Source organism: Papio anubis, unplaced genomic scaffold (assembly GCF_008728515.1).
Source record: "Papio anubis isolate 15944 unplaced genomic scaffold, Panubis1.0 scaffold685, whole genome shotgun sequence".
Classification (NCBI taxonomy): domain Eukaryota; kingdom Metazoa; phylum Chordata; class Mammalia; order Primates; family Cercopithecidae; genus Papio; species Papio anubis.
In genome coordinates, this window is record NW_022167070.1 from 23,443 (window position 1) to 34,777 (window position 11,335).

Below are 11,335 nucleotides of genomic sequence, written 5' to 3' on the forward strand. Positions count from 1 at the left end.
AGCTCTCTCCTCTTGGCCGTCTCTCCAGGTGCACAACGTCCTCCCATCAGCCTCTCCAGACCCAGCTCCTCCTGCCTCCAGATGGCCTCTTTAGGCCCAGCCCTCCTCCTGCCTCTCAGTGGCTTTTCCATCCCCCGTTGTTGACTTTTGGCTCCCGCTTCAGGCCCAGAACTTGACCTCCAGTCGGCCTCTCCGGGCCCAGTCTCCTGCCTCCTGACAGCCCGTATACAGGCCCAGCCTCTGCCTCACAGCAAACTTTCCCACACCCAGGCCGCAGCCTCACTGCAGCCTCCCCAGTCTAAAGCTCCAGCCTTCCAGCAGCTTTGACAGGCCCCTCTCCTGCTTCCTGATGGCCTCCTCAGACCCAGCTAACTCCTCACAATGGCCTTTCTGGGCCCAGTTTGTCCCCTTTTGGCGTCCTCCTCAGGCCGAGGAGCTCCTCAAGTTGGAATCTCCAGACCCGGCTGCAGCTTCCCGGCATCCTCTCCAGGCCCAGCTCTTCCTCTCAGCTGCCTGTACAGGCCCAACTCCTGCCTCACAGCAACCTCTTTGGACTCAGTTCCCGCCCAACTCCTGGTGGCATTTGTAGGCCCAAAACTTCCTCTAGCCAAGCTCTCCAGGCCCAGCTCAGGCCTCACGGTGGCCTCTCCAGGAGGCTCAGTTCCTGCCCTCCGATGGAGTCTCCAGGCCCCCAAACATCCCCCAGGCAGCTCCTCTAGGCCCAGCTTGGGCCTCCCAGTGGCCTCTGTAGGCCCCCACATCGTCCTGAAGTTGGCCTCTACAGGCCCAGCTCTGGCCTCCCATCGGCCTGTAGAGGTCCATTCTTGGTATCCCTCATGGCGACCTCTCCAGGCCAAGCCCTTCCTCTTCCTCCTGGCTGCAGTGAGGTTGGAGGGGAAGGTGGGTGCGAGCTGTAGAGACAGGATGGTACCCACATGGAGGTGTTGGTTATGTAGCAGATGGTCTCCAGTGGCAGGGACCCCCCTTCTTGGGGGTGAGCATATTATTGATGGTGATTAGTGATGCAGAGGCAGGAGGGCAGGGGTCCCACCTGGACCAAGATGCTGATGTCAGCCCCTCATGCTCTAGCATGTTGACACCATTCACCCACTGCAGACACAGGAGATACAGGGAAGGGGTGGCAAGTCAGGGCATGAGGAGGGGCCCTGCTATCAGGCACACCCTCACATAACCTGCTGCATGGGGCTCAGGGGCCTGCCAGGCAGAGGGGAAGAATGGTATCCCAAAGGAGTAGATCAGGCTACCTATCCCCCTACACAGGGCACAGCCCCCAGGGCAGGGCAGGGATCCCCACCATCCCACCCCAGAAGACAGGCTGTGGGTGGCTGCTGGGGTCCCATGCTGGATGGTAGCCATGCCCACCCAACCACCCTGCCTTCTCCTGGCTGCACTGACCACGATGGCATAGAAGTGGGCACTGCCAATACTCAGCACCACTCTTGTGCGCAGGTCCTCGATCCATTGCTCTGGCAGGATCACCTCCCATTCGTACAACACCCAGCTAACAAAATGTTGCAGGCGCCAGTCCTAGCCAATGTCATCGAAGCTGGAGGGAACTGGCACATCCAGGGTGGGGCCTGACTGTGGAGAGAGGGGCAGGGCTCAGCTCCTAGGTCCCCAAAAAATCTGGGGCAAGTGTGTTGCACAGCTGGGCCTCCCAGGCCTAGCGCAAGTCCTGACATACCGTAGGAACTCTTGGCAGAACGTACAGACAACTTGCTGACGACAGGTCAACTGCCAGGGCAGTTTGTGCACCTGGGTCAGTGGGGCCAGGAGTTCCTCCTTAGGAGTGGATGGAACCCATTATCCCTGAGACAGTTGACCCACTGCCTGTCACACGGAGGAAGGCTGGTTGGGGGGATGGGGGAGCTTTGCTTAGGACACTGTGAGTGGGTCGCACACTAGCATTCAGCTCTCTCCTCTTCTTCCTGTACTGAATGCCGCAAAGTCAGAAAAAGAGGATGTAGAAGAGACAAATGCAGCCCAGACCTCACCTGGTCCCATTTCTCTGCTGACCGCAGCCAAGTCAGAAGCGGAACAGGGGTGGTGTCCTTGGCCTGATGTCATGTCCTGTCCTCTATCTGAACCTTGAAAACCAAAGGACCTTCCTGTCTCGGCAGAGCTGACCTCAGAACGACTAAACTCTCCCCTCCTCCTGATCCCCGGACCCGGCTCAGTGCAGGTCTGACACACCGCTCTGGCCAGGTGAGTGTCTGAGTGGCTCACGCCTGTAATTAGCACTTTGGGAGGTCATCATGGGAGGATGGCTTGAGGCCAGGAGTTCAAGACTAGCCTGGCCAACGTAGTAAGAGCCTATATCTTTAAAAAAAAAAAAAAAAAAAAAAAACAGGCTTTTGGTGTGTGTTGTTTTTTTTTTTTTTGAAATGGAGTCTCACTCTTTCACCCAGGTTGGAGTGCAGTGGCATGATCTTGGCTCATTGCAACATCCGCCTCCTGGGTTCAACCAATTCTCCTGCCTCAGCCTCCCAAGTAGCTGGGATTACAAGCATGAACCACCCACACACGGCTAATTTTTATATTTTTAGGAGAGGCAGTGTTTCACCATGTTGGCCAGACTGGTCTCAAACTCCAGCCCTCAGGTGATTCGCCTGCCTGTGCCTCCCAAAGTGCTGAGATTACAGGAGTTAGCTACCTAACCTGTCCAAGTATTATTTTCTAATTAGCCAGGCGTGGTGGCCCCAGCTAACTTGCAAGGCTGGGGTGGGAGAATCACTTGAGCTCAGAAGTTAGGATTGTGCCACTCAGCTCTAGCCTGGGTGACAGGGCCAAACCCAGTCTCAAGAAATTTTTAAAAATTAAAACTAAACATTAAAAAGGACACTGCCCGGGCTCACCCTTCACCTCAGGAGGTGGCTTGGCAGGAGTGCTTCTTCCTCTTCCCACCTCCTCTGCCTCGGCCCTCCCGGTTTCCCTGGGTTGCCCTTCCCCCAGTCCTGTGCCCCCAAGCCCATTGACCTTTAACTCCTTTGGGCCCCCAGCTCCAGGCACCCAAGGGAAGGAGCCGGCAGGGAGCCAGCGCTCCCCTCTCCCACCAGCTGGATTCCAGGCGCCTCCTGGCCCTGACCCGAGTCCTCACCTCCTGCAGTGGCCACAGGTACCATTGCTCCTTAAAGCCCTGGTGTCAGCTTCGAAATCTGCAGAAGCTCCAGAGGCCACCCAGCTCCTCGGACTCCCACGACGGGCTCTCCTGGGGGTACAGCATCCTGCTTTGCAGTGCCAGCAAGCAGCCACACAACAGCAGCCCGAATGCTGTGCAGGACACCCCGTCCACCAGGTCACATTTTCCGCTCCACCGCTTGGTCACCATCTGCAGGGCTAACAGCAGTGCGGGTGGAGCCTGGCAGATGGGTGGCATCAGGTACCTAAGACGATCTGTGCCATCTTTGCTGTGGGCGAGTGCCAGGCCTGGAGGGGAGGGATGGGCCTGGTGCTGCCCAGTGAGGCCTGCGGCTGAAACCCCAGGCTAGGCCTTTGGGGAAGCGGGACCCTCACCCTCAGCCCCAGCCAAGAAGGGCAAGGTTGGTTCCTCACCCCAGCACAGACTGGATGATCCAGGGCTGCAGGCCAGGACAGAACCCCTGAGACTGGTGGGATCCCCCCGTTTCTTCAAGGAGCACCTCCTCTTGCTATCCACAGCAGGAATTCAAGCAAGCCACAGCGGAGCCTCTTCCATGCCTGTTGGATTCAGCCTCTTGCAAGAATGCACATCCTAGGAATGGAATCATAGCCTTGACCCTGCGTTTCTGGGACCCTGACCCTAACCAAGAGGCCAGGAACTCCCTCTTGCGTTTGCAGGCACATGAAGATACAGGGAGAGAGGCCAAGTGCAGTGGCTCAAGCCTGTAATCCCAGCACTTTGGGAGGCTGAGGTGGGCCGATAACCTGAAGTCAGGAGTTCGAGACCAGGCTGGCCAACCTGGTGATACACTCGTCTCTACTGAAAATACAAAAAATTAACCAGGCGTGGTGGTGCACACCTGTAATCCTAAGTACTCGAGAGGCTGAAGCAGGAGAATCACTTGAACCTGGGAGGAGGAGGTTGCAGTGAGCCGAGATCTTTGAGTACAATGAAGAAAGGACTAATACAAAGAGACTCAAGATTCCCCTTTATTTGGCCAGGCACAGTGGCTCATGCCTGTAACCCCAGCACTTTGGGAGGCCAAGGTGGGCACATTGCTGGAGTCCGGGAGTTAGATACCATGGCAAAACCCTGTCTCTACCAAAAATACAAAAATACTAAATACCAAAATACAAAAATTAAGGTCGTGCATAGTGGCTCACACTTGTAATCTCAGCACTTTGGGAGGCCAATGTGGGAAGATGACTTGAGGACAGGAATTTGAGACCAACCTGGGAAATGTAGTGAGACTCCCATCTCTACAAAAAATAAAATTAAGGGACCCCCATTTCTACAAAAAATAAAATTAAGGCCGGGCGCAGTGGGTCACACCTGTAGTCCCAGCACTTTGGGAGGCTGAGGCAAGCAGATCACAAGGTCAGGAGTTCAAGACCAGCCTGGTCAATATGGTGAAACCCCATCTCTAGTAAAAATACAAGAAAATTAGCTGGGCATGGTGGTGCGTGCCTGTAGTCCCGGCTACTCAGGAGTCTGAGAGAAGAGAACCACTTGAACCCAGGAGGCAGAGGTTGCAGTGAGCTGAGATCACGCCACTGCACTCCAGCCTGGGCCACAGAGGGAGACTCTGTCTCAAAAAAAAAAAAAAAAAGTTAAAAGAAAAAGAAAAAAGAAGTGGGCAGCCTGGTAGGAAGATGGGGCAGCCCTGAAAGGCTCAGTGATCGTACCAGCCTGAAGCTAACACTCCGCAGATCTGGGATGCCGCCCTCCAAATTGTGGTACAGCTGACAGCTTTTCCCTCCTCCTCCTCATTTAAAGGCAGGAGCCAGCGTGCCTGGCTGTTTATTCCTCTTCCTCCTCCTCCTTTACAGGCAGGAGCCATCAAGCCTGGCTATTTCCTCATCCTACTCCTCCTCCACAGGCATGAGCCACCTCACCTGGTTCTTTCTTTTCCTCCTCCTCCTCCTCCTCATTTAAAGGCGGGAGCCACCGCCTGACTATTTCTTTCTCCTCCTCATTCTCCCTTACAGATGTGAGCCACCATGTCTGGCTGTTTCTTCCTCCTCCTCCTCTATAGGCCTGAGCCACCTTGTCAGACTGTTTTCTCCTCCTTCCCCATCTTTTACAGTCATCAGCCACAACTGGGTGTTATTTCCTCCTCCTCCTCCTCTTTTACAGGCGTGAGCCATTGTACCTGGCTGTTTCCTCCTATTTCTCCTCCTCTTTTACACGCATGAGCCACTGTGCCTGTTTCCTCCTTCTCCTCCGTTACAGGTGTGAGTCATCGCACCTGGCTGTTTCCTTTTGCTTCTTCTCTTCCACCTCCTCCTTTACAGGTGTGAGCCACCACGCCTGGCTGTTTCCTCCTCCTCCTCCTTTACAGCTGTGAGCCAGGACGCCTGGCTGTTTCCTCCTCCTCCTCTTTTACAGGCGTGAGCCACCACGCCTGGCTGTTTCCTCCTCCTCCTCCTCCTCCTTTACAGGTGTGAGTCACCACGCCTGGCTGTTTCCTCCTCCTCCTCCTCCTCTTTTACAGGTGTGAGCCACCATGCCTGTTTCCTTTTCCTCCTCCTCATCCTCCTCCTCCTCCTCCTCATCCTCCTCTTCCTCTTTTACAGGCATGAGCCACCACGCCTGGCTGCTGCTGCTTCTGCTGTTCCTCCTCCCTCTCCTACGCCTCCCTTCTCCTCCTCCTCCTCCTTTGCCTCCTTGTTTACAGGAGTGAGCCACCAAGTCTGGCTGTTTCTTCTTCCTCTTACTCCTCCTCCTCCTTTTTTTTCATTTTATTTGTTTAAGACAGGGGCTTGCTCTTTTCACCCAAGCTGGAGTGCAATGGTGGGATCTCAGCTCACTGCAACCTTCATCTCCTGGGTTCAAGCAATTCTGCCTCAGTCTTTCCAGTTGCTGTGATTACAGGCTCCTGCCAGCAGGCCCAGCTAATTGTTGTATTTTCAGTAGAGACAGGCTTTCACCATGTTGGCCAGGCTGGTCTCCAACTAGGGGCCTCAGGTGATCCACAAGCCTCAGCCTACAGTGCTGGGATTACAGGTGTGAGCCACCATGACCACTTGGCTATTTTTTTCTTATTAATGTATTAGCTGGGGTCTTGCTATGTTGCCCAGGCCTCCAAAAGTGCTAGGATTACAGGTGTGAGCCACTGCTCCTGGCATAGGAGGCCACTGTGATACCCTATTTGAAAGTAATGGGACCTGGACAGGGCAGAGGCTGTGATGGGAGACACCTCTTCCCTTCCCATCTATCACCCTTACTGCCCTTGCCCAGTTTACTCCGAAAGCATATTTTTTTTAAGATTTTTTTTTTTTGAGACAGGGTCTCACTCTGTTGTCCAGGCTGGAATGCAGTGGTGTGAACATAGCTCACTGCAGCCTCCACTCCTGGGTGCAACTGATCCTCTCACCTCAGCCTTACAAGTAGCTGGGACTTACAGGCATCCATCACCATGCTGGGCTAATTATTTTTATTATTTGGTAGAGGTAATAACACAGGGGTCTCCCTGGGTTGCCCAGGTTGGTCTCAAACTCCTGGCCTCAAGCATCCTCACACCTTGCCCTTCCGAAGTGCTAGGATTACAGGCCACCCTGCCCTGCCTCTCCAGTCCCTGACCGTCCCACTGGTCAGCCCTGGAAAGCCTAGCAAGGAAGGAACCAGGCTAGGGCAGGAAATACACAACAGCCTCCTCTTGCCCCCACTTTATTTGGGGGCAGGCACGGGAGGACCTAAGCCTGCTGTGCCTGCAATAGCACCCACACCTGGCAGATCTGCCCATTGAACCTGGAGCACACAGGGCCACCCACACCACCTTACTGCTCCACACTGTGCCCACACTCGCACACACGCCTCACATTGCCTGAGAACAGGTGGCTAGGAAAAGAGGAAGACGTGGGCCAGAGCACCAGGCAACCCTGACCTCCAGGCACCTAGGCTCACCTCCTAGGAGATGGCGCTGAGGCAGCTTCCTCCATGCCCTTATCTGCCTCCATTGCCGGTGCCCATTCCTTTTTTTTTTTTTTTTTTTTTTTTTTTTCATACAAAGTCTTGCTCTATCGCCCAGGCTGGAGTGCAGTGGCACAATCTCACCTCACTGCAACTTCCACCTACCTCCCAGCTTCAAGCGATTCTCCTGCCTCAGCCTCCTGAGTAGCTGGGATCATAGGACTGTGCCAGCATAACCGGCTAATTGTTGTATTTTTAGTAGATACAGGGTTTTACCAAGTTGACCAGGCTGGCCTCAAGTGACCCACCCACCTAGGCCTCCCAAAGTGCTGGGATTACACATGTGAGCCACAGGCCAGGCTGCCTGTACCCCTTCCTGAGCTTCCCTGCCCTCTGAGGGGCACCCCATCTTCTCACCCTCCCTCTGGCTGCTACACACTCACCCCTTTGAGGACAAGGTAGTAGAGGTCAGTGGCCAGCATGTCGGGGTCAGGGCCTGTCCCACGTTCTCTCAGTGAACCTGGGGGTGTAAGTGGATGAGTGGTGGGCCCTGGGCACCCTGGCGTCTGATGCTGTTAGGCCCAGGACCTGTCCCTCTTCCAGGATGTCAGTGCCTTGGGCAGATCCTATCTTACCCATTCGGTTCTGTCTCACTCTCAGCTTGAACCATCTTCTCATAATTACTGATAACATTTACATGCACTACTAATGCTTACTGGCCTCTAGGTTTTACTGGCCTTTATGTTTTCAAATAGTCCTTATGTTTAGCATGCATCAGATGTTCCTGGAGAATAGTTTTCTTTGTTAGGAGACAGGGTCTTGCTCTGTTGCCCAGGCTGGAGTGCAGCAGCCATCATAGCTCACTGCAGCCTGAACTCAAGGGATCTTTCAGCCTCCACCTCCCAAATAGCTGGGAATAAAGGCACGCACACTACTATGCCCTGCTAATTTGTTGTTGTTGATTTGGGCTTTTTTGAGACAAGGTCTTGCTGCATCACCCAGATTGGAGTGCAATGGTGCAATCATGGCTCTCTGCATCCTTGACCTCCTGGGCTCAAGGGATCCTCCCACATCAGTCTCCTGAAACCACAGGTACAAACCATCATGACTACTAATTTAATTTTTTTTTATTTTAGAGACAGGGTCTCGCTATGTTGCTCAGGCTTGTTTTGAACTCCCGGGTTCAACCAATGCTCCTGCCTCAGCCTCTCACAGGCGTGAGCCACCAGGCCTAACAACTGGAGAATTTATTAAAAATACAAATTGCTGGACAGCCACGGTGGTTCACACCTGTAATCCCAGCACTTTGGGAGGTTGAGGCGAGTGGATCACCTGAGGTCGGGAGTTTGAGACCATCCTGACCAACGTGGTGAAACCCCATCTCTAGTAAAAATGCAAAATTAGCCAGGCGTAGTAGTGGCGCATGCCTGTAATCCCAGCTACTCGGGAGGCTGAGACAGGAGAATCGCTTGAACCCGGGAGGTGGAGTTTGCGGTGAGCTGAGATGGCACTGCTGCACTCTAGCCTGGGCGAAAAGAGCAAAACTCCATCTCAAAGGTTAAAAAAAATCATAATAAAGTGAATACAAATTGCTGGGGACCACCCCCAGAATCTCTGATTCAGCCATCTAAAGTGGGTCCTCACCTCACATTTCTCAGTTCTGAGGTGATGCTGGTGCTGCTAGTTGGGGTACTAGCTTCGAGAAACACTGCTTTTTTGCTTTTTTTTTTTTTTCAGTGGACTCTTGCTCTGTTACACAGGCTAGAGTGCAATGGGATCTCTGCTCAATGTAACCTCCATCTCCTGGGTTCAAGCAATCCTCCCACCTTAGTCTCCCAAAGCGCTAGGATTATAGGCATAAGCCTCCATGCCTGGCCCATGTCCTGAGGTCTCGCCAGCTGTCTGCCAGTGGGGGAGTAAACAGAATGATGGCCCTGGGCGAGGTGGAGAGGGGAGACCAGGAAAGCGGTGGGGTTCCAGGGGTCGTACCTTCAGGTGGTGCTCACTGGCTGTGTGAATGTCCTCATCATTGGGGTTGAGTTTGAAGGTGCCCTGGGCCCACTCCTCAGCCACCTATAGTGGGTAGCAACAGTGCCAGGGGTCAGGTGAGCAGGCATCAGCAGCTAAGAGAGCCCCAGCCCTGGTCCCACCCTATCCCTGGTGACTGACTATTCCTGTCCAGGAGCTGAATCCTGGAAGCGCACCCTGGGAGGGGGCATCTGAGGCCCAGCGCACCTTTACCCATGAGCCGTGTGGGCCACAGGGGTCATTAAAGGATGGAGACAGGTGGTCAACAAGGCACACAGTTAAACAGCACGTGAGAATATCCTTAGTTCAACATGAAACCACAGACTGGCAACACTGCACTATTTGCTCAGGGATTTGGTGGAAGCCTATGGCCACAGGGAGGTTGCCTTGGGTGGCTTGGGCCATGGTAAATACCTTGTCTTGTAATTCCAGCACTTTGGGAGGCCAAGGCAGGAAGATCAATTGAGTCCAGGAGTTCGAGAGCAGCCTGGGCAACATAGCAAGATCCTATCTCTAAAGTATTTTTTGTTGTTGTTGCAGATGAAGTTTCACTCTTGTTGCCCAGGCTGGCGTGCAGTGGCATGATCTCAGCTCACTGCAACTTCTGCCTCCTAGGTTCAAGCGATTCTCCTGCCTTAGCCTCCCAAGTAGCTGGGATTACAGGCATGCACCACCACACCCAGCTAATTTTGTGGTTTTGGTAGAGATGCGGTTTCTCCATGCTGGTCAGGATGGTCTCGAACTCCCAACCTCAGGCGATCCTCCCATCTTGGCCTCCCGAAGTGCTGGGATTACAGGTGTGAGCCACCATGTCCAGCCAGCCCTATCTCTAAAGAAAAAAAAGGGTCTTTTAGTGGGTGGTTATGGTGCCAACATGGGAATTCCAGGCAGAAGAAACAGCTAAAGCAACAGCAGGAGAGCAAACAAACACAATTGAAACAGATCAGTGGCTGGGAGTGAGGGGAAGAGGATGAAATCCCAGGAGAGAGCAGAGGACACTGAGTGTCCTGACCAGGGATTAGGGCTTTGTCCTGTGGGCCTGGGGGAGCCAATGACAGGACTCCCAAAATTTTGATTTGTGGCTGGGTGCAATGGCTTACACCTCTATTCCCAGTGCTTTGTGAGGGTGAGGCAGGAGGATCACATGCAAAATCGCAAGACCCCATTTCTTAAAAACAAACAAACAAACAAACAGAAACACCCTACAACAGGAAGAGGTGCCTCTTGGGGCTGAGAACATCCAAGTGTACCAATTTAGACCCTGAAATTACCGTGCTCCACAGGCAGGAAACATGGTCACAAAGAGGCCCAAAGGAGGCAGGTCTGTGACTCCACTCTGATACTCATGATGTGTGCAGCTGGGAAGGGCTGTGAGAGGCAAAGCATCTGCCAATGCACAGTCCTCAGCCAAAGCCCTGCCACTGGAACTGACTCTTCTACAGGAAGCAGTCCCATGACTGGGCTTCCCCTCACCTTGCAGTGGAGAAGCGCTCCCATCCAAGGGGCCAATGCAGTCATTCTCACAGAAAATCATTTTGGTTTTGTTTTGGAGACATAGTCTCGCTCTGTCACCCAGGCTAGAATGTAGTGGCACAATCTCGGCTCACCACAACCTCTCCCTCCCACGACCAAGCACCTCTGTGCCTCAGCCTCCTGAGCAGCTGGGATTAAAGGGGTACACCACCACCCCCAGCTAATTTTTTGTATTCTTGGTAGAAAGAAGGTTTCACCACTTGGCTGGGCTGGTCTCGAACTCCTGACCTCAAATGATCTGCCTGCCTTGGCCTCCTAAAGTGCTGGGATTACAGGCGTAACCACTATGCCCAGCCTTCACAGAGAATCTTGAGGCAGCTTTCAGCCTGGCCAACACGGCAAAACCCCGTCTCTACTATAAATATAAAAATTAGCCAGTCATGGTGGCACGTGTCTGTAACACCAGCTCCTCAGGAGGCTGAGCCACGAGAAGTGCTTGAACCCAGGAGATGGAGGTTGCAGTGGGCCGAGATTGCATCACTACACTTCAGCCTGGTCCACAGAGCAAGACCCTGTCTCAAAACAAACAAATAAAAGAAAACAAAGAAAAAAACACAAAGCACGGAGCCGCTGCTTTCATCCCTAACTTGAGATGTATTTTATGTAAGGGCATATGATCCTCTAGTCCTAGACCGAGCTCTCTAACATCACTCTCCCCCCAGACCTCCGAATCCTATCCCCCCAGAGGAGCAGCCACCCTTC

The 11,335-nt window shown here is 53.5% G+C and overlaps 1 long non-coding RNA gene across 1 annotated transcript; it reads right to left on the reverse strand.

The window, feature by feature from the left end:
• Positions 1 to 1,020: 1,020 nt before the first annotated feature.
• LOC116273443 lies at positions 1,021 to 3,926 on the reverse strand. Its single transcript, XR_004181767.1, has 3 exons — positions 3,574 to 3,926; positions 3,119 to 3,357; positions 1,021 to 1,602 (listed from the first exon to the last, which is right to left on the reverse strand). It is a non-coding gene; the product is annotated as an uncharacterized LOC116273443 (long non-coding RNA).
• Positions 3,927 to 11,335: the final 7,409 nt, after the last annotated feature.